This window comes from Salmo salar, chromosome 15, assembly GCF_965601325.2.
Source record: "Salmo salar chromosome 15, fSalSal1, whole genome shotgun sequence".
In the NCBI taxonomy this organism is placed as follows: Eukaryota; Metazoa; Chordata; class Actinopteri; order Salmoniformes; family Salmonidae; genus Salmo; species Salmo salar.
In genome coordinates this window covers 13,779,324-13,802,358 of record NC_138305.1, presented here as the reverse complement: position 1 = coordinate 13,802,358, position 23,035 = coordinate 13,779,324, and the positions used below count along the sequence as shown (strand labels likewise).

At 40.7% G+C, this 23,035-nt stretch overlaps 1 protein-coding gene across 2 annotated transcripts in view; it reads right to left on the bottom strand.

Annotated features, from left to right (window-relative positions):
* The window catches only part of kank1a (KN motif and ankyrin repeat domains 1a), a 198,621-nt gene that overhangs the window by 140,792 nt on the left and 34,794 nt on the right, over positions 1-23,035 (bottom strand). The window contains exon 2 of one of the 2 annotated variants that reach the window (XM_082961593.1): positions 9,186-9,247. The gene's annotated coding sequence lies outside the window, so the exon portion shown is untranslated. The remainder of the gene's footprint in view (positions 1-9,185; positions 9,248-23,035) is intronic. The other variant, XM_082961594.1, reaches the window with a different exon arrangement.

Sequence of the window (23,035 nt, the reverse complement as noted above, 5' to 3'; positions counted from 1 at the left end):
AGCTATAGTACCACTGACCAGCTATATTACCACCAGCTATATTACCACTGACCAGCTATAGTACCACTGACCAGCTATAGTACCACCAGCTATATTACCACTGACCAGCTATATTACCACTGACCAGCTATATTACCACTGACCAGCTATATTACCACTGACCAGCTATATTACCACCAGCTACATTACCACCAGCTATATTACCACTAACCAGCTATATTACCACTGACCAGCTATATTACCACTGACCAGCTATATTACCACTGACCAGCTATATTACCACCAGCTATAGTACCACTGACCAGCTATATTACCACCAGCAATATTACCACCAGCTATATAACCACTGACCAGCTATATTACCACTGACCAGCTATATTACCACTGACCAGCTATATTACCACTAACCAGCTATATTACCACTGACCAGCTATAGTACCACTAACCAGCTATATTACCACTGACCAGCTATATTACCACTGACCAGGTATATTACCACTGACCAGCTATAGTACCACCAGCTATATTACCAGCAGCTATATTACCACAAGCTATATTACCACTGACCAGCTATATTACCACCGACCAGCTATAGTACCACCAGCTATATTACCACTGACCAGCTATATTACCACTGACCAGCTATATTACCACTGACCAGCTATATTACCACTGACCAGCTATATTACCACTGACCAGCTATATTACCACTGACCAGCTATAGTACCCCTGACCAGCTATAGTACCACACAGCTATATTACCACTGACCAGCTATATTACCACTGACCAGCTATATTACCACTGACCAGCTATATTACCACTGACCAGCTATATTACCACTGACCAGCTATATTACCACTGACCAGCTATATTACCACTGACCAGCTATATTACCACCAGCTATATTACCACTGACCAGCTATATTACCACTGACCAGCAATATTACCACTGACCAGCTATATTACCACTGACCAGCTATATTACGACCAGCTATATTACCACCGACCAGCTATATTACCACTGACCAGCTATATTACCACCGACCAGCTATATTACCACCGACCAGCTATATTACCACCGACCAGCTATATTACCACCGACCAGCTATATTACCACCGACCAGCTATATTACCACCAGCTATATTACCACTGACCAGCTATATTACCACTGACCAGCTATATTACCACTGACCAGCTATATTACCACCGACCAGCTATATTACCACTGACCAGCTATATTACCACCGACCAGCTATATTACCACCGACCAGCTATATTACCACTGACCAGCTATATTACCACTGACCAGCTATAGTACCACTGACCAGCTATATTACCACTGACCAGCTATAGTACCACTGACCAGCTATAGTACCACCAGCTATATTACCCCTGACCAGCTATATTACCACTGACCAGCTATATTACCACTGACCAGCTATAGTACCACTGACCAGCTATATTACCACTGACCAGCTATAGTACCACTGACCAGCTATAGTACCACTGACCAGCTATAGTACCACTGACCAGCTATATTACCACTGAGCAGCTATATTACCACTAACCAGCTATATTACCACTAACCAGCTATATTACCACTGACCAGCTGCTATATTACCACTGACCAGCTATAGTACCACTAACCAGCTATATTACCACCGACCAGCTACAGTACCACTGACCAGCTATATTACCACTGACCAGCTATATTACCACTGACCAGCTATATTACCACTGACCAGCTATAGTACCACTAACCAGCTATATTACCACTGACCAGCTATAGTACCACTGACCAGCTATATTACCCCTGACCAGCTATATTACCACTGACCAGCTATATTACCACCAGCTATATTACCACTGACCAGCTATAGTACCACTGACCAGCTATATTACCACTGACCAGCTATAGTACCACTGACCAGCTATAGTACCACTGACCAGCTATAGTACCACTGACCAGCTATATTACCACTGAGCAGCTATATTACCACTAACCAGCTATATTACCACTAACCAGCTATATTACCACTGACCAGCTGCTATATTACCACTGACCAGCTATAGTACCACTAACCAGCTATATTACCACTGACCAGCTATATTACCACTGACCAGCTATATTACCACTGACCAGGTATATTACCACTGACCAGCTATATTACCACTGACCAGCTATATTACCACCAGCTATATTACCACCGACCAGCTACAGTACCACTGACCAGCTATAGTACCACTAACCAGCTATATTACCACTGACCAGCTATATTACCACTGACCAGCTATAGTACCACTAACCAGCTATATTACCACTGACCAGCTATAGTACCACTGACCAGCTATATTACCACTGACCAGCTATATTACCACTGACCAGCTATATTACCACCAGCTATATTACCACCGACCAGCTATATTACCACCAGCTATATTACCACTGACCAGCTATATTACCACTGACCAGCTATATTACCACCAGCTATATTACCACTGACCAGCTATATTACCACTGACCAGCTATATTACCACAACCTATATTACCACCAGCTATATTACCACTAACCAGCTATATTACCACTGACCAGCTATATTACCACTGACCAGCTATATTAGACCAGCTATATTACATGACCAGCTATATTACCACTGACCAGCTATAGTACCACTGACAGCTAATTACCACTGACTAGCTATAGTACCACTGACCAGCTATATTACCACCAGCTATATTACCACTGACCAGCTATAGTACCACTGACCAGCTATATTACCACTGACCAGCTATATTACCACTGACCAGCTATAATACCACCAGCTATATTACCACCAGCTATATACCACCAGCTATAGTACCACCAGCTATAGTACCACCAGCTATATTACCACTAACCAGCTATGTTACCACTAACCAGCTATATTACCACTGACCAGCTATATTACCACTGACCAGCTATAGTACCACTGACCAGCTATATTACCACTGACCAGCTATAGTACCACTGACCAGCTATAGTACCACTGACCAGCTATATTACCACTGACCAGCTATATTACCACTAACCAGCTATATTACCACTGACCAGCTGCTATATTACCACTGACCAGCTATAGTACCACTAACCAGCTATATTACCACTGACCAGCTATATTACCACTGACCAGCTATATTACCACTGACCAGGTATATTACCACTGACCAGCTATATTACCACTGACCAGCTATATTACCACTCAGCTATATTACCACTGACCAGCTACAGTACCACTGACCAGCTATAGTACCACTAACCAGCTATATTACCACTGACCAGCTATATTACCACTGACCAGCTATATTACCACTGACCAGCTATATTACCACTGACCAGCTATAGTACCACTGACCAGCTATATTACCACTGACCAGCTATATTACCACTGACCAGCTATATTACCACCAGCTATATTACCACCGACCAGCTATATTACCACCAGCTATATTACCACTGACCAGCTATATTACCACTGACCAGCTATATTACCACAACCTATATTACCACCAGCTATATTACCACTAACCAGCTATATTACCACTAACCAGCTATATTACCACTGACCAGCTATATTACCGCTACCAGCTATATTACAATTGACCAGCTATATTACCACTGACCAGCTATAGTACCACTGACGCAGCTATATTACCACTGACCAGCTATATTACCACCAGCTATATTACCACTGACCAGCTATAGTACCACTGACCAGCTATATTACCACTAACCAGCTATATTACCACTGACCAGCTAAATTACACTGACCAGCTATAGCTTACCACCGACCAGCTATAGTACCACCAGCTATAGTTACCACTAACCAGCTATGTTACCACTAACCAGCTATATTACCACTGACTAGCTATATTACCACTGACCAGCGATATTACCACTGACCAGCTATATTACCACTGACTAGCTATAGTACCACCAGCTATATTACCACCGACCAGCTATATTACCACCGACCAGCTATATTACCACTGACCAGCTATGTTACCACTAACCAGCTATGTTACCACTGACCAGCTATATTACCACTGACCAGCTAACCAGCTATATTACCACTGACCAGCTAACCAGCTATATTACCACTAACCAGCTATATTACCACCAGCTATAGTACCTCTGACCAGCTATATTACCACCAGCTATATTACCACTGACCAGCTATATTACCACTAACCAGCTATATTACCACCAGCTATATTACCACTAACCAGCTATGTTACCACTAACCAGCTATATTACCACTGACCAGCTATATTACCACTGACCAGCTATATTACCACTGACCAGCTATATTACCACCGACCAGCTATATTACCACTGACCACTTACCACTTATTTGTATTGCTTTTAAATCTTTTTAATGAATTTTTATCTTATTAACACTTTTGTTGTAGCTAGCTATTTGTGTAGGTAGCTATCAAGTAAACACAATGATATTACCACTGACCAGCTATATTACCACTGACCAGCTATATTACCACTGTCCAGCTATATTACCACTGACTAGCTACAGTATATGCTAGAGACTAACACACAGGACTGCTCAGGGGGGAAGCCAACATTCAGAACAGCAGCTATCTCTCTTCTTCTGTTGACAACACTGCAACACTGCCATCTAGAGAGGAAGACCACTCAGCAACCTGATGTCACTAAACATGTGAAGTCCTGTTCATATAATCCCTTCAAAACCTCAAGTCACACAGGCATATTTCCATCATACCACTCAAGATCATCAAAACCCCTATTCTACTGGGGTATTAATTGTTATCCAGAAGGTTGTCCATCTTACCATGGTCCTGGTCCTCAAGAGAGGATGGACAGCCCTCTGTCTCGAGCACAGAGGCCCGCTGGGCTGGAGTTGTCTAGAGTACAGAGGCCCACTGGGCAGGAGTTGTCTAGAGCTTGTTCTCCTGTTCTACAGTGTTGTGAGTATACTATATAATTCAATAATAATATATAAGGCTGTAACGTAACAAAATGTGGAAAAAGTCTGAATACTTTCCGAATACACTGTGAAGCTGATTTGATTAAAACACATATAGAAAATACACATTTTTACATCGAAAGAACAGACGATTTTTGGTCGACCAAGATTTTTTGGGGTCAGGGACAACCCTGAAGTAATTGCATGCCTTCAATAGCAATCACACTGATATAGGGGCTAGGCCTACTGTAAATTACATTATGGCTGAGCATACCAAACACAGTCAATCACACTGATATAGGGGGCTAGGCCTACTGTAAATTACATTATGGCTGAGCATACCAAACATAGTCAATCAGAAAGATTAAATTCATTATTGATAAAGCCTAAAAAGAGAATGGATCATTCTAATCAAAGATACCTTAATAGAAAATGACTCAAGTAAAAGTGAAAGTCACCCAGTAAAATACTGAGTAAAAGTCTAAAAGTATTTGGTTCTAAATATACTTAAGTATTAAAAGTAAAAGTATTTGGTATTACATATACTTAATTATCAAGAGTAAAAGTATGAATTATTTCAAATTCCTTATATTAAGCAAACCAGATGGCACCATTTTCTTGCTTTTTTTAAAATGTATGGATAGCCAGGGGCAAACTGCAACACTCAATTTACAAATGAAGTATTTGTGTTTAGTGAGTCCGCCAGATCAGCGGCAGTAGGGATGACCAGGGATGTTCTCTGTTTAGTGAGTCCACCAGATCAGAGGCAGTAGGGATGACCAGGGATGTTCTCTGTTTAGTGAGTCCACCAGATCAGAGGCAGTAGGGATGACCAGGGATGTTCTCTGTTTAGTGAGTCCACCAGATCAGAGTCAGTAGGGATGACCAGGGATGTTCTCTGTTTAGTGAGTCCTCCAGATCAGAGGCAGTACGGATGACCAGGGATGTTCTCTGTTTAGTGAGTCCTCCAGATCAGAGGCAGTAGGGATGACCAGGGATGTTCTCTGTTTAGTGAGTCCTCCAGATCAGAGGCAGTAGGGACGACCAGGGATGTTCTCTGTTTAGTGAGTCCTCCAGATCAGAGGCAGTAGGGATGACCAGGGAAGTTCTCTTGATAAGTGTGTGAATTGGACCATTTTCCTGTCTTGCTAACTATTCAAAATGTCAGAGAAAACTAAAAAGCACATTATTTTTGTTAGGAATGTAGTGAAGTAAAAGTTGTTAAAAATATATAAATAGTAAATTAAAGTACAGATACCCCCAAAAAACGACTTAAGTAGTACATTAAAGTATTTTTTACTTAAGTACTTTCCACCACTGATAAAAAGGGAATATCAGCTTACTGTTCTACTCCTCTCAAACTTGATGTTTTAATAAAGCTTTGGTGATTAAGATTTATTTCCAAGCGGTCTCAGGAGCCAAACTCTTTATCGACAGTCTTGACTACTTTGCGATTGGGCAGAAAAAAAAACAGCCTTCATTGAGAGGAGGGGAGGCTATGCCTGGTTTTTAATAACCAAATAAAACGAAATGGGGAAAAGCTCTGGTTTGTATGTTTCTAAACAGGAAGTATACAGACACCAAAAGCACATTAGGCTACTCTTGTTCTATGTTCATACGGGCAGTGTGCGTCATAGGCTGCCATAATCAGCTGAGTTACTGCTAAAACCAGCTTTTGTGTGGTCTTAGATTTCCCCAACAGCGCTGCCTGAAATTAGCACTTTGGATCATGTTTGTATTTATTATGGATCCCCATTAGCTGCCTGAAATTAGCACTTTGGATCATGTTTGTATTTACTATGGATCCCCAATAGCTGCTGACAACAATACTCTTCCTGGGGTCCAGCAAAATGAAGGCAGTTATATATTTGAAGACATTACAATACATTGATAACAGATGTCACAACATGTTAAGTGTGTGCCCTCAGGCCTCTACTCTACTACCACATAACTATAACACAAAATCCATGTGTACCTGTGTGTATAGTGCTTATGTTATTGTGTGTTTTTATGCATGTGTCTGCATCTATGTTTGTGTTGCTTCACAGTCCCTGCTGTTCCATAAGGTGTATTTTTATATGTTTTTTAAGTCTAATTTGACTGCTTGCGTCAGTTACTTGATGTGGAATAGAGTTCCATGTAGTCATGGCTCTATGTAGTACTGTGCACCTCCCATAGTCTGTTCTGGACTTGGGGACTGTGAAGAGACCTCTGGTGGCATGTCTTGTGGGGTATGAATGGGTATCTGAGCTGTGTGCCAGTAGTTTAGACAGACCTCTGGTGGCATGTCTTGTGGGGTATGCATGGGTGTCTGAGCTGTGTGCCAGTAGTTTAGACAGACAGCACGGTTCATTCAACATGTCAATACCTCTCATAAATACAAGTAGTTATCAAGTAAATCGCTCCTCGTCTTTGAGCAAGGAGGGATTGACCTGTATATTATGAATATTAGCTCTCTGTGTTCATCCAAGGACCAGCCGTGCTGCCCTGTTCTGAGCCAATTGTATTTTTCCTAATTCCCTCTTTGTGGCACCTGACCACAGGACTGAACAGTAGTCCAGTAGTCCTACAGTATTTGCCATCTCTTTTGCCTCATCCCTCTCAACCATAAAATTGTTCAATTCCTCATCAAACAAAGGGGATTTAACCATTTTTACAGTCATTTCCTTAATGGGTGCTTATTAGTATCTGGGATAAGCAATTTCATAAATGTGTCAAGTGCAGCATCTGTTTGCTCCTCATTACACACCACAGACCAACAAATATTCTTTACATCATCAACATATGAATCACTACAAAACTTATTGTATGACCTCTTATACACTATATTAGGCCCAGCCTTTGGAACTTTGGTTTTCCTAGATATGGCTACTATATTGTGATCACTACATCCTATGGATTTGGATACTGCTTTAAAGCAAATTTCTGCAGCATTAGTAAAGATATGATCAATACATGTTGATGATTTCATTCCTGTGCTGTTTGTAACTACCCTGGTAGGTTGATTGATAACCTGAACCAGGTTGCAGGCACTGGTTACAGTTTGAAGCTTTCTCTTGAGTGGGCAGCTTGATGAAAACCAGTCAATATTTCAAATCAGCCCAAAAATATGTTTTCAAGGACAAAACCTGATTTCCATCTGTCCGCTGGCGAGCTGATATAAACAGGTAAAATGCCGAAATTGGTGTTAGGGCTTTAACATGACGAAATTACAAACTAACATGCGTTTGACACTAGCGCTGCATTCACGCCAGCCGAAAATAGAGCCCACTTTCTACACTGTACCACCGCGTTGACACGTACAGAACATACTGGATACCTACAGACTGTATATCTACAGACTGTATATCTAGTACTGGATATCTAGTACTGGATATCTAGTACTGTATATCTACAGACTGTATATCTAGTACTGTATATCTACAGACTGTATATCTAGTACTGTATATCTAGTACTGTATATCTACAGACTGTATATCCAGTACTGGATATCTACAGACTGTATATCTAGTACTGTATATCTAGTACTGTATATCTACAGACTGTATATCTAGTACTGTATATCTACAGACTATATCAACAGACTGTATATCTAGTACTGTATATCTACAGACTGTATATCTACGTACTGTATATCTAGTACTGTATATCTACAGACTGTATATCTAGTACTGTATATCTACAGTACTGTATATCTACGTACTGTATATCTAGTACTGTATATCTACAGACTGTATATCTAGTACTGTATATCTACAGACTGTATATCTACAGACTGTATATCTAGTACTGTATATCTACAGACTGTATATCTAGTACTGTATATCTACAGACTGTATATCTAGTACTGTATATCTAGTACTGTATATCTACAGACTGTATATCTAGTACTGTATATCTACGTACTGTATATCTAGTACTGTATATCTACAGACTGTATATCTAGTACTGTATATCTAGTGCTGTATATCTACAGACTGTATATCTAGCGCTGTATATCTAGTGCTGTATATCTAGTACTGTATATCAAGTACTGTATATCTACAGACTGTATATCTAGTACTGTATATCTAGTACTGACTGACACCTCCCTAACGGACATGTTCTGGGTCATGGTGTGTGGAGTGTGTGAGGTGTGTGTGTGGAGTACATATGGAGTGTGTGTGTGGTGTGTGTGTGTTTGTGTGTGTGTGTGTGTGTTACCTGGGATCAGCTCTAGGAGTTCCAGCAGAGGGAGGAGACCAGGAAGTTAGAGGTTAACGCTGCTGAAGACAAGAAAGAGCGGATGATGTAATCAATCACACAGTGAGGTCTGGCTCTTGATTAGTTATCAACCCACACCGCCAATCCAAAGTAGTGTTGGTGAGAGGTCCTGCAGACAGGGGGAGGGACCTTGACAAAGCCAATCAGAAGAGGATGACCAATCACGTGGATGTGTAACTGGCTGCTTTCTCAGTATTGTGTTGCATTACATGACCATGTTTTTCTGGTATTGTATAGGGCGTTAACTCACTGCTATACAACGTAGACAAAAACAGGCTAAATCAAGACGGTGCTATGGCATTATAAATTATATAGAATGAATCGTTACATTGTTCTCTAAAATATTATAACCTTAATGTTAATTTGCTGTGACCGTTGCTAATGTAGAGTGCACCGCACTTGGTTGCATCTCTTCCATATTTGGTGTTGTGAGGTGGTACATCTCTAACCTCTAGGACACCTGGCTGCTGGCCCAACTCTCTAACCTCTAGGACACCTGGCTGCTGGCCCAACTCTCTAACCTCTAGGACACCTGGCTGCTGGCCCAACTCTCTAACCTCTAGGACACCTGGCTGCTGACCCAACCCTCTAACCTCTAGGACACCTGGCTGCTGGCCCAACTCTCTAACCTCTAGGACACCTGGCTGCTGGCCCAACTCTCTAACCTCTAGGACACCTGGCTGCTGGCCCAACTCTCTAACCTCTAGGACACCTGGCTGCTGACCCAACTCTCTAACCTCTAGGACACCTGGCTGATGGCCCAACTCTCTAACCTCTAGGACACCTGGCTGCTGGCCCAACTCTCTAACCTCTAGGACACCTGGCTGCTGGCCCAACTCTCTAACCTCTAGGACACCTGGCTGCTGGCCCAACTCTCTAACCTCTAGGACACCTGGCTGCTGGCCCAACTCTCTAACCTCTAGGATACCTGGCTGCTGGCCCAACTCTCTAACCTCTAGGACACCTGGGAGGGGACTGTGTGTTTGCTATAGAGAGAAGCTAGCCATAACTCTGGAGGATAGGTGGTTGTGCATATGCAGAGACATGCAAAGCAGCAGGAGGGACAAGCAAAGCAGCAGGAGGGACAAGCCAAGCAGCAGGAGGGACAAGCCAAGCAGCAGTCGGGAGAAAATTACCTATTGACACTCCCAACAAGGTAGGACTTGTAGGCTTCAGGAAACTGTCCCAAATGGTGTTCTAAACCCTACATAGTGCACTACTGTTGACCAGGGCCCATAGGGCATCCTATACCCTACATAGTGCACTACTTTTGACCAGGACCCATTGGGAATAGGGTGCCATTTAGGACACAGACCAGGAGTAAGACATAGAAGGGAATATGACAACTGGAAATGAGTTGCTGCAGAGACCTAAAAAAGCCCCCAGTGTAGGTGACTCCTTATTTGCATAAAGGCAAAATGAAGAGAGTTGGTCCACTACTTTGACAAAACAAAGATTTTCCTGGCCATAGATCTGGGTCATAGATCTGGGCCATAGATCTGGGTCTGCTCATCCTGCCTTAGCCCTGGGCTCAAACTGGTCAAGTGGCTTCCTCGCTCTGTGTCACTGGTGTGATACCTGGGATAGCCTTGTGAAGAGCTGTCCCAGGGATAACATGATCCAGGACCACCATGCTCTACACTGGGTTACCAGGGATCAGGACATGACAGGATGTTTGAGGACACAGGCACTCGTTGCCTACGTGACCCACCCCGCCTTGCCGTGTGTGGAAGCAGAAACCTGAGATGTCCAGGCTTTACCATGCATGTTCCCTGAGCCACAGGCTGTGCACCAGGCAGTATAGAGGTTTAGAGGTTTAGAGCCCAGACGCTCCAGGGACAGGGAGGGAAGGCAGCAAGAGGCAGGGAAATGGAGACCAGGGTTTCCAGCCTCCAGCCGGCCGGCCAGCTCTAGGAAGAGTCTTGGTGGTTCCAAACTTGATGATGGAGGCCACTGTGTTCTTGGGGACCTTCAATGCTGCAAACATTTTTTTGGTACCCTTCCCCCAGATCTGTGCCTCAACACAATCCTGTCTCGGAGCTCTACGGACAATTCCTTCGACCTCATGGCTTGGTTTTTGCTCTGACATGTACTGTCAACTGTGGGACCTTATATAGACAGGTGTGTGCCTTTCCAAATCATGTCCAATCTATTGAATTTACCACAGGTGGACTCCAGTCAAGCTGCAGAAACATCTCAAGGATGATCAATGGAAACAGGATGCACCTGAGCTCAATTTCGAGTCTCATAGCAAAGGGTCTGAATACTTAGGTAAATAAGATATTGTAGTTTTGTTATTAGAACAATTTTGCCAATATTGTCATAATGGGGTATTGTGTGTAGATTGATGAGGAATTGTTTTTATTTTATCCATTATAGAATAAAGCTGTAAAGTAACAAAATATGGAAAAAGTCAAGCGCTCTGAATACTTTCTGAATGCAACGTATATATATATATATATATATATAGTATATATATATTATATATATATATATATGTAACCGATGTGAAATGGCTAGTTAGTTAGCGGTGGTGCGCGCTAATAGCGTTTCAATCGGTGACGTCACTCGCTCTGAGACTTGAAGTAGGGTTTCCCCTTGTGTTGCAAGGGCTGCGGCTTTTGTGGCGCGATGGGTAACGATGCTTCGTGGGGTGTCAGTTGTTGATGTGTGCAAGGGTCCCTGGTTCGAGCCCGGGTTGGGGCGAAGAGAGGGACGGAACCTACACTGTTACACACACATATACATACATATATATATATATATAACACACACACACACACACCGTACCAATCAAAAGTTTGGACACACCTATTCATCAAGAGCTCTTCTTTATTTGTACTATTTTCTACCATTGTAGAATAACAGTGAAAACTTGAAAACTATGAAATAATATGGAATCAGCTCCATAACACCGTGGCTGTACTAAATGCTACAGGGACTTCAGGTTACGAAAAAAAGAAATTATTGGAACTGTAAAAATATGAAGTGGATATGAACACACACATACTCAATTACATGCTTGCTTACACATACACACACACCTGATCTCGCTCTCGTCTCTCCCTCTCTCTATTGTCGAGAACTATTTTATAATTTAATGTGTTTCTTGTTTGTCTATCTTTTTTATGTATTTGTCTAGAAGTTTATATATGTTTACAACAAGCAAGGGGGAGATATTAGAATAGGGGCATTGGGGAATAATAACATATTGTACGGAATACATTTGTACTGTAGTGAAGCCGTCTCTAGAGTAATGCAAGGTCTCTTTCATGATCATGTGAAACGGCAATTGCTTTGGAAATGCTGGGATGTGTTTTTCAATTATGTTAAAGGTAATTATGATGCAACTATGATGGTGATACGATATGGATTACAATTATCATCATGAATATTAAGGCTATACGCATTACATGTTACACATAGAGACACTCAACCATGCAAATTGGCAGAGTTATTATTTATTTGGACGTCACAGATTATAGTCTTACTCTTATACAGACATCGTACACACTCTCACTATATCACATCCAATATCATACACATCAACCGACTCAGATTTACTACACACATAATATCTTGTCTAAATTTTCTAACATCTGTGGCATTCGCTCACAGGCAAACAGGCACGGGAATAAAACAAATATTGCTAGAACATATTTCTTGAATTGTAAATATCAGACATTTGAAAGCTCTAGTTTTGACCTTCATAATACCTCTGATGGCAGTAACTTTACAAGCACTAATGATGGTCAATTTAGCCTGAGAACAGTATCTAGTTATGGTAAGGGGTGAAATAAGTATAGCCAGTTATAATTGTAACAGTTTAGCAGATTTTTTTTTTTTTTTTAATCCTAATCTCAACTCGTTACCTGTATAAAAGACACCTGGGAGCCAGAAATCTTTCTGATTGAGAGGGGATCAAATACTTATTTCCCTCATTAAAATGCAAATCAATTTATAACATTTTTGGCATGCGTTTTTCTGGATTTTTTTGTTGTTATTCTGTCTCTCACTGTTCAAATAAACTTACCATTAAAATTATAGACTGATCATTTCTTTGTCAGTGGGCAAACGTACAAAATCAGCAGGGGATCAAATACTTTTTTCCCCTCACTGTATAGCAAACCCAGGTGTAAAATAGTAAATAACGGCTCCTTCTCAGAGAGTTTTGAATTGTCAAGAGGAGTTAAACAAGGGTGTCCGCTGTCACCATATCTATTTGCTATGGCCATCGAAATGCTAGCTATTAAAATCAGATCCAATAACAACATTAGAAGATTAGAAATCCAAGGCATAAAAACAAAGGTGTCCATGTATGTGTCACGTCCTGACCAGCAGGTGGAGTACGTGTATAAGTTTTGGTCAGGGCGTGGCAGAAGAAGTTGTGTTTTCTATGTTCTGTCTAGGTTGGGTGTTTCTATGTAGAGTTAATTGGGGTGGACTTCCAATTGAAGGCAGCTGTGTGGTGTTGCCTTTGATTGGAAGTCCTATATTAGTTGGGTGTGTTTGTCTGTGTGTTTGTGGGGAATTGTTTGTGAGCACTGCTTGTTGAGCCTGCCACACTGTTGTTAGTCGTGAGTACTGTTTATTGTTTTGTTTTTTCTGTGGATGCTTTACTATTTTTTTTGTGAATTAAAAGAATGAGTATCCATATACCCGCTGCATTTTGGTCTTCCCTTCAACACCACAACGAATTTCGTGACAGTATGCCGATGACTCAAGTTTTATATTAAGTCTGCAAGCCAGATCCCTGCAATGTCTCATTAAAGATCTAGATAACTTTTCTGGACTAAAACCTAATTCTGATAAGTGTACAATATTACGTATTGGATCTTTAAAAAATACAACTTTTACATCACCCTGCAGTTTACCTATAAAATGGGCTTATGGTGAAGTAGACATACTCGGTATTCATATCACAAAATATATAAATAAGCTCTCCACAATTAATTTCAATATAAAACTTGTAAAAATAGACAATATTCTGCAATCATGGAGAAGTAAATACCTGTCTATTTATGGAAAAATTGCCCTGATTAACTCCTTAGTCATATCTCAGTTTACTCACTTACTTATGGTGCTGCCTATTCCTGATGATTTGTTTTTCAAATCATATGACCAAAAAATATTTCGCTTTATCTGGGATGCTAACCCAGACAAGATAAAACGTGCCTATCTATATAATGAATATGAATTGGGTGGGTTGAGATGATTAAATATAAAAGCACTAAACCTCTCTCTTAAGCTTCACTTATTCAAAAGTTTTACTTGAACCCTAAATGGTTCTCAAGTAGATTACTAAGAAAGGCTTTGTTTAAAAATGGCCTTTTTGCCTTTGTGCAGATTGAAAAAAGTATCAAAGTATCTCTCTTTTTCAAACAAGCATTGCAGAGCTCGCTCCAATTTCAATTTCATCCCCCTGAAAAGATAGAACAAATATTATGAATGAAGTCAAATGTGCTGGTTGATAAAATACCTGTATTTATGGGAAAGATGTTTGTTTGAAAAGGGTATTATCACAGAACAGCGCAACTGGCTCTAACCAGAATAGAAAGAGGAGTGGGAGGCCCCGGTGCACAACCGAGCAAGAGGACAAGTACATTAGAGTGTCTCTTTTGAGAAAGACGCCTCACAAGTCCTCAATTGGCAGCTTCATCAAATAGTACCCGCAAAACACCAGTCTCAACGTCAACAGTGAAGAGGGGACTCTGAGATGCTGGCCTTATATAGTTTGGGAAACCCTGGATTAGTTCTAAAGCTCTACACTTTAGTTTATAATAATACTCTGAGGTATTTGTATTACTCGGGGGTCGTTACTATACTACTCTGGGGTCGTTACTATACTACTCTGGGTTACTACTACTGTATTACTCTGGGTTACTACTACTGTATTACTACTGTATTACTCTGGGTTACTACTACTGTATTACTCTGGGTTACTACTACTGTATTACTCTGGGGTTATTGCTCTATTACTCTGGGGTTATTGCTCTATTACTCTGGGGTTATTACTATATTACTCTGGGGTTATTACTATATTAGCCTGGGGTTATTACTATATTACTCTGGGGTTATAACTATATTACCCTGGGGTTATTACTATATTACTCCGGGTTACTACTACTGTATTACTCTGGGGCTGTTATTATACTCTGGGGTCGTTACTATATTACTCTGGGGTTATTACTGTATTGCTCTGGGGTTATTACTGTATTACTCTGGGGTTATTACTATTGTATTGCTCTGGGGTTATTACTATTGTATTACTCTGGGGTTATTACTATATTACTCTGGGGTTATTACTATATTACCCTGGGGTTATTACTGTATTACCCTGGGGTTATTACTGTATTACTCTGGGGTTATTACTGTATTATTCTGGGGTTATTACTATATTACACTGGGGTTATTACTATATTACCCTGGGGTTATTACTATATTACTCTGGGGTTATTACTATATTACCCTGGGGTTATTACTATATTACTCTGGGGTTATTACTATATTACTCTGGGGTTATTACTGTATTACCCTGGGGTTATTACTATATTACCCTGGGGTTATCACTATATTACTCTGGGGTTATTACTGTATTACTCTGGGGTTATTACTATATTACTCTGGGGTTATTACTATATTACTCTGGGGTTATTATTGTTTTACTCTGGGGTTATTACTGTATTACTCTGGGGTTATTGCCATATTACTCTGGGGTTATTACTGTATTACTCTGGGGTTATTACTATATTACTCTGGGGTTATTACTATATTACCCTGGGGTTATTACTATATTACTCTGGGGTTATTACTATATTACTCTGGGGTTATTACTATATGATAAGAGAATTATCTAATAAAGGTAAATGAATCAATAAACCATGATGAATTATTAGTCATACAGCATGGTTAATGCAATGAATGCAATGTAGGGATCGATTGGTCGGATTAGTTCCGGAAAGTCCAGGAACCACTGGAGAGGGAAAGAAATGTGTGTATGTAATTAGTATAGAGAGCTACAGAAGCAAATGGTCAAGGGAGTAAAACTTCAGAGAGTTCCTAACCTTGAAGGAAGGGAACAGGCTGAGCCAGAAGGTGATAAACAGCGTGAGAAGTTTATGGGGGTTGCAGGTCACCAACGGATTGTGTGTAAATGCATGTGCGTAAGTAAGCAAGAACTTTATAATGACTGTTTTGTTATCCTGACGGCAGAACGTTTCTCATGAATAAAGCTACAGAAACCTTTTGCAGAAAGCTGAGTCCTTGCCTAATTATTTTAACCCATTGTCTTACAAACCTTGGGCATTAGTCAAGGCGAATTGATTATTGATTATTATCATCTAGATATAAAATTCCTTCAACACTTTATTACTCTGGGGTTATTACTATATTACTCTGGGGTTGTTACTGTATTACTCTGGGGTTATTACTGTATTGCTCTGGGGTTATTACTGTATTGCTCTGGGGTTATTACTGTATTACTCTGGGGTTATTACTGTATTACTCTGGGGTTATTACTATATTACTCTGGGGTTATTACTGTATTACTCTGGGGTTATTACTATATTACTCTGGGGTTGTTACTGTATTACTCTGGGGTTGTTACTGTATTACTCTGGGGTTATTACTGTATTACTCTGGGGTTATTACTGTATTACTCTGGGGTTATTACTATATTACTCTGGGGTTGTTACTATATTACCCTGGGGTTATTACTATATTACCCTGGGGTTATTACTGTATTACCCTGGGGTTATTACTGTATTACTCTGGGGTTATTACTGTATTACTCTGGGGTTATTACTATATTACTCTGGGGTTATTACTGTATTACTCTGGGGTTATTACTGTATTACTCTGGGGTTATTACTGTATTACTCTGGGGTTATTACTGTATTACTCTGGGGTTATTACTGTATTACCCTGGGGTTATTACTATATTACCCTGGGGTTATTACTATATTACCCTGGGGTTATTACTATATTACTCTGGGGGTTGTTCCTGTATTACCCTGGGGGTCGTTCCTGTATTACCCTGGGGTTATTACTGTATTACTCTGGGGTTATTACTGTATTACTCTGGGGTTATTACTGTATTACTCTGGGGTTATTACTATATTACTCTGGGGTTATTACTGTATTACTCTGGGGTTATTACTGTATTACTCTGGGGTTATTACTGTATTACTCTGGGGTTATTACTGTATTACCCTGGGGTTATTACTATATTACCCTGGGGTTATTACTATATTACCCTGGGGTTATTACTATATTACTCTGGGGGTCGTTCCTGTATTACCCTGGGGGTCGTTCCTGTATTACCCTGGGGTTATTACTGTATTACTCTGGGGTTATTACTGTATTACTCTGGGGTTATTACTGTATTACTCTGGGGTTATTACTATATTACTCTGGGGTTATTACTATATTACTCTGGGGTTATTACTGTATTACTCTGGGGTTATTACTGTATTACTGGGGTAATATAGTAATATATGCCCTTCTCTCTCTGCCTCAGGCCTGTCTGGCCCTGATCACATCACACTGATCCAGTATTGTATAGGACCGGAAGATTTCAATACAAACACAAAACCTGGTTTGCTACAGTCTGTCTCATTGACAAGCTAACCAGAATAACGCAATAATAACAATGACTGAAAACCGAGCCCCGGACTAACCCATTGAAGCGTTACAGAATTCTGCGCTTTGCAATAACAGGTACCAATGCTGTTCTGGGTCAGGGCTCAGGTGTTCCGAAGCAGAGCTGAGTTAAAATAAATAACTATTTCATTGGTAATCTTTTATGGTTCATTTTGGTTATACAGTAGTAGTATCCATTCTAGACCTAGCAGTTATACAGTAGTAGTATCCATTCTAGACCTAGCAGTTATACAGTAGTAGTATGCATTCTAGACCTAGCAGTTATACAGTAGTAGTATCCATTCTACACCCAGCAGTTTTTTTTAATTTTTATTTATTTATTTCACCTTGATTTAACCAGGTAGACAAGTTGAGAACAAGTTGTCATTTACAACTGTGACCTGGCCAAGATAAAGCAAAGCTTGTTCGACAACATACAACAACACAGAGTTACACATGGAGTAAAACAAACATACAGTCAATAATACAGTAGAAAAATAAGTATATATACTAAGTGAGCAAATGAGGTGAGATAAGGGAGGTAAAGGCAAAAAATAGGCCATATATATATATATATATATATATATATATATATATATATATATATATATATATATACAGTATATATTATAATACAGTAGTAGTATCCATTATAGACCGAGCAGTTATACAGTAGTATCCATTCTAGACCAAGCAGTTATACAGTAGTAGTATCCATTCTAGACCTAGCAGTTATACAGTAGTAGTACTCATTCTAGACCTAGCAGTTATACATTAGTAGTATCCATTCTAGACCTAGCAGTTATACAGTAGTAGTATCCATTCTAGACCTAGCAGTTATACAGTAGTAGTACCCATTCTAGACCTAGCAGTTATACAGTAGTAGTATCCATTCTAGACCTAGCAGTTATACAGTAGTAGTACCCATTCTAGACCTAGCAGTTATACAGTAGTAGTATCCATTCTAGACCTAGCAGTTATACAGTAGTAGTATCCATTCTAGACCTAGCAGTTATACAGTAGTAGTATCCATTCTAGACCTAGCAGTTATACAGTAGTAGTATCCATTCTAGACCTAGCAGTTATACAGTAGTAGTATCCATTCTAGACCTAGCAGTTATACAGTAGTAGTATCCATTCTAGACCAGCCAAGCGTTAACACCATCAGTTGTTTAATCCACCCCAAAGCCCATTGTGACTCTGTAAATCTGGTTAATCCAGGCAGGGGAGATTTAACAAGATGCTTAACATTTTGCCAGGCCTTTGATCTCCTAAAGAAAAAACACTTCCTGGTTAAATGTATGTTTTTATTGCTTCATCAAGACTATCTCTGAAGTTGAACGCACTAGCACTTCCATATAAGGCTCCAATTCCTGTATTCACACCCAGTCCAACTCCTGTATTCACACCCAGTCCAACTCCTGTACTCACACCCAGTCCAACTCCTGTATCCACACCCAGTCCAACTCCTGTACTCACACCCAGTCCAACTCCTGTATACACACCCAGTCCAACTACTGTACACACCCAGTCCAACTACTGTACACACCCAGTCCAACTACTGTACACATCCAGTCCAACTACAGTACACATCCAGTCTAACTCCTGTACACATCCAGTCCAACTACTGTACACATCCAGTCCAACTACTGTACACATCCAGTCCAACTACTGTACACATCCAGTCTAACTCCTGTACACATCCAGTCTAACTCCTGTACACATCCAGTCTAACTACTGTACACATCCAGTCTAACTACTGTACACATCCAGTCCAACTAGTGTACACATCCAGTCTAACTACTGTATACATCCAGTCTAACTACTGTACACATCCAGTCTAACTACTGTATACATCCAGTCCAACTACTGTACACATCCAGTCCAACTACTGTACACATCCAGTCCAACTACTGTACACATCCAGTCCAACTACTGTATACATCCAGTCTAACTACTGTATACATCCAGTCCAACTACTGTACACATCCAGTCTAACTACTGTACACACCCAGTCCAACTACTGTACACATCCAGTCACATACAGTCATCGCTTTTGTCTTGATCACGGTGAGGGAGAGGTTGTTGTCCTTCCACCACACGGCCAGGTCTCTGACCTCCTCCCTATAGGCTGTCTCATCGTTGTCGGTGATCAGGCCTACCACTGTCAAAACAACATCATGCTCCTCATTCATCACTCACTCAACCAATCTTCCCCAATATTTGGAATCAAGGAATGACAACACCAAATCCACAAAAGTGGAGACAAATTTGACCCCAATAACTACCGTGGGATATGCATCAACAGCAAACTTGGGAAAATCCTCTGCATTATCATTAACAGCAGACTCGTACATTTCCTCAGTGAAAACAATGTCCTGAGCAAATGTCAAATTGGCTTTTTACCAAGTTACCGTACGACCCTTATTGACAAACAAACAAACCAAAACGAAGGCAAAGTCTTCTAATGCTTTGTTGATTTAAAAAAGCTTTTGACTCAATTTGGCATGAGGCTCTGCTATACAAATTGATGGAAAGCGGTGTTGGAGGAAAAACATACAACATTATAAAATCCATGTACACAAACAACAAGTGTGCAGTTAAAATTAGCAAAAAACAAATTTCTTTCCGCAGGGCCGTGGGGTGAGACAGGGAAGCAGCTTAAGCCCCACCCTCTTCAACATATATATCAACAAATTGGCGAGGGCACTAGAACAGTCTGCAGCACCCGGCTTCACCCTACTGGAATCTGAAGTTAAATGTTTACTGTTTGCTGATGATCTGGTGCTTCTGTCCCCAACCAAGGAGGGCCTACAGCATCACTTATATCTTCTGCATAGATTCTGTCAGACCTGGGCCCTGACAGACCTGGGCCCTGACAGAACTGGGCCCTGACAGTAAATCTCAGTAAGACCAAAATGATGGCGTTCCAAAAAAGGTCCAGTTGCCAAGACAACGAATACAAATTCCATCTAGACACCGTTGCCCTAGAACACACAGAAAACGATACATACCTCGGCCTAAACATCAGCGCCACAGGTAACTTCCACAAAGCTGTGAACGATCTGAGAGACAAGGCAAGTAGGGCCTTCTATGCCATCAAAAGGAACATAAAATTTAACATACCAATTAGGATCTGATTAAAAATACTTGAATCAGTTATAGAACCCATTGCCCTTTATGGTTGTGAGGTCTGGGGTCCGCTCACCAACCAAGAATTCACAAAATGGGATAAACACCAAATTGAGACTGCATGCAGAATTCTGCAAAAACATCCCCTGTGTACAAACACCATATAATGCATGCAGAGCAGAATTAAGCCTATATGCATCAGCGCTTAATGGACACTGACCTGGACTCCATCACTTCCTTGGTTACCTGCCCTATTTATGGCACACCCTTAAGTTCCTTCCCCAGGCGTTATTGTTTCAGTTTCATGTCTGTGTGCTGTTAGTGTTTCCTGTTTGTATTATGTTCCGTTTATTTCATTACATACTCACTCCCTGTACTTGCTTCCCAACTCTCAGCGCACATCGTTACACTGGGGCTCCGTTCATGAACACAAACAGACCTCGCAGAGCCCCAGCAACACAATTAGACCCAACCAAATCATGAGAAAGAAAAACATAATTACTTGACACATTGGAAAGAATTAAGCAAAAAACTGAGCAAACTAGAATGCTATTTGGCCCTAAACAGAGAGTACACAGTGGCAGAATACCTGACCACTGTGGCTGACCCAAAATTAAGGAAAGCTTTGACTATGTACAAACTCAGTGAGCATAGCCTTGCTATTGAGAAAGGCCGCCGAAAGGCAGACCTGGCTCTCAAAATACAGGTTATGTCCACACTGCCCACAAAATGAGGTGGAAACTGAGTGTCACGTCCTGACCAGTAAAAGGGGTTATTTGTCATTGTAGTTTGGTCAGGGCGTGGCAGGGGGTGTTTGTTTTGTGTGTTTCGGTGTTTTTGGTTTAGGTTCTATGTTTTCTATTTCTATGTTTATATCTAGTTTTCTATTTCTATGTTGGGTTTTTGGCAATGACCTCCAATTAGAGGAAGCTGGTTGTCGTGGTCTCTAATTGGAGGCCATATTTAGTTGTGTTTGTTTCACTTGTGTTTTGTGGGTGGTTATCTCCTGTATAGTCTGTGCACCTTATGGGACTGTTTCGTCGTTTGTTTCTTTTGTTTAAGTGTTATCTTTAAATCAATTAAGAAGATGAGCACTTTCCCTGCTGCGCCTTGGTCCAATCCTTACGACGCCTATGACACTGAGCTGCACTTCCTAACCTCCTGCCCAATGTATGACCATATAGAGACACAAATTTCCCTCAGATTACACAGATAAACAAAGTTCTTTGATGACCATGGGACAGGGGCCTTCTTGAAGAGGAGGAGGAGGAAGCTGTTCTTTGATCACCAGGGGCCTACTCAGCAAGCGACTGCCATTCTATTTTATATTATATTCACACACAGCGGCTGATCTGAAGTTTGTGTGTGTTGATTTATTGAACCTTTATTTTGACAGGGAATCAATGCTGAGACCAAGGTGTGTTTTCCAGATGAGCCCTGTCTGGCAACCACATTACACATCAAAATACAATAAACTACATGTTATTATACACTACATGAAAACAAAACATTCATAAAAAAATACATTCTTCAGTAAAAGTGTGTGTGTGTGTGTGTGTGTGTGTGTGTGTGTGTGTGTGTGTGTGTGTGTGTGTGTGTGTGTGTGTGTGTGTGTGTGTGTGTGTGTGTGTGTGTGTGTGTGGTACCAACCAACACCAGTCTCCCTGCACCAGTTTAGTGACAAAGCCCCAGTCTGTGTTTCAGTGGAAAACAACAATGTAATGTTGATGACCCGCACACACAAAATGTACCACTTTATTCTGTTCTGGTACATACAGACTACTAATGGAGTTATGGTACATACAGACTACCAACGGAGTAATGGTACATACAGACTACTAATGGAGTTATGGTACAGCCTGCTAACAGAGTTATGGTACATACAGACTACTAATGGAGTTATGGTACATACAGACTACTAATGGAGTTATGGAATAGACTACAAATGGAAATATGGTACATACAGAGAACTAATGGAGTTATGGTACATGCTACTAATAGAGTTATGGTACATACAT